At 44.7% G+C, this 2,072-nt stretch overlaps 1 pseudogene; it reads right to left on the reverse strand.

Moving 5' to 3' along the window:
• Positions 1–681: 681 nt before the first annotated feature.
• Positions 682–1,386, reverse strand: LOC105978494 (annotated as a pseudogene).
• Between the last annotated feature and the right edge of the window lie 686 nt (positions 1,387–2,072).

Here is a 2,072-nt window from a genome sequence, read left to right on the forward strand (position 1 = left end):
AGATTTATTTGGTCAGCTATCACAGAGACAGAACAATTCGCATGAAGTTCACATTGAGAACTTCATCCCAACTCCACTTGTCCTACTATAGAAAATGAGCTTTTAAGATGCCAGAGACTGAAGGCTATACTCGACGAGGCTAGAACAGACTGGAAAGTTTCAGGCTAAGCAAGGGGAAAGGAGATGCCCCAGACTATGTGGCTGGGATGTTTCTGAAGAGATGACCTAAAGAGGCGTAAATTAGTTAACCAGGCCCCATATTAGTGAATAATCCTTACTTGTATGGAAAGTGAACAAAGAGGCTCAGATTTCTCCCAAGTACCTTTGTCCTTCCTTCTCTGCTGGGTTTGCTTCTACCTCCAAGCTCCTGTGCGCTTTCACCACATGGGCAGATCCTGGGGGTAGAAACCATAGGCCTACTCAGAGGTATTGAGACTCAGAGAGTGTGGGGCTAAGGATAAACTACAAATGCCCTCTTTGTTAAGTTAATTCACCTTTGATAATAAAGGGCTTACGTTTCTTCAGCTGGTGATAACTTACCAACACGGTTTGGTCTGTCTCAAGAAAGAACTGGTTCAGGTGAGTTTGGGAGAAGGAAAAAGTATTTCATTCACCGGGACTCCACAGGCTAAGGGGCACCAAGTTCTCTTATAGTGTTGGGCAAGAACCTTAATGCCATTTTCAGTGATCAACATCTGCCGCCTCAAATTGCCCGCAACTTTCAATGTAGTATCTGCCTCCATTCCGTCTTCGAAATCTGTAATTGTGTCTTCCGACCGGACCCAGCCACGTCATACTGGCTACTCGCAGACCGAGAAAGCCTTCCATCTGATCTCTGCGATGTGGCATGGCCTTCTGCTGCCAAGTGGGATAATCCTTCTTCGTAGATATAAGCACCCCCCTGCCCTTGTTCATGTGCTCCTCCATCGCACTCTTCTCCATCAAAATCGTCTGTCTCTTCATCCTCAGGATCGGGATGCAAAGCTCGTCATTCACACATTGCGGTGAACTTTGTTTCAAATACTGATTTTTCACCTGCGTATGAATCTAAATTCAGCAATAGGTGCACCACCATCCTCACTGTCTTCCACTTCTTCATCAGCAATAGATTCTTCACATTTTGCATTCACCGGATCATGCAAAATGCTCTCACTGATAAGTGTATAGGTTCCTGGATACAGCATGCACACGAATGGCAGGGCATTCCGACAAGAATCCTAATCCAGAGCCATCTAACCAAGACAGGTGACTCTCCCTGGTGTAAAGCCGCCAGAGCCGAGGCCTTGCCCAGCACAGCCTGGTCTCTTGCCGCCGTGGGCGCCTTCAGCCCTCAGTCAGCCCAGGTGGAAGGAGATTTTCGAGAAAGCTCATTTCACCTGGGAGCATCAAGGTACAGGCATGAAGGGTGTTGAGGCAACTGATATTTTCAGTAAATGAAGTGAATCACATTGCCACTACAACAGTTAACAACTCGAGCAGGTTAGCATACAAGGACGCTATTTCCCTTTCCAGCTGCAGCAAGTCAGTGATCATTTCTTGTTCTGGGGGTTTCCTAGGTAGGTAAGTGTGGTCTGTTCAGTATTTTTCTGTCCTTTAATAACTCTGCTATTTTCCACTGAAAAATTACTTCTTTCCCCTTGGGGAAGCTGGTGGGGACCACAAACTATGGGGCCACTGGGATGTTTTCTGATGCACCATCTTGGAACGGTGAGTGTTGCCTTGATGCTCCCAGCTCAACTCTTGGGTATTGTGTTGATTCTAAGAACCCTGACGTCCTTCTAATGCATTCCTTTTTGCTGACAATAGCAAGACAACGTAGCTACCTTTTCTAGGGTAGATGTTGCTATTTATTGACTCCTTTCTACTTTACCTGAGATTTTGTTGTTTTCATTTTCCCCCAGTTCCTCTGATAAGGTATCAAAGCTGAATTTCTTCTTCACATGTGTTACTTCAACAGATTAAATTTCTTTTTGGTTAATTTCAAGATTGAGCTGGTAGCATCCGTGTTAAAAAAAAATCTCTTCTTACACATATTCACTTGGAAAAAAATCATGAAAATGTTCTGCAAAAAT

This window comes from Echinops telfairi, unplaced genomic scaffold (assembly GCF_000313985.2).
Source record: "Echinops telfairi isolate 266 unplaced genomic scaffold, ASM31398v2 ScPeMD7_3;HRSCAF=10, whole genome shotgun sequence".
In the NCBI taxonomy this organism is placed as follows: Eukaryota; Metazoa; Chordata; class Mammalia; order Afrosoricida; family Tenrecidae; genus Echinops; species Echinops telfairi.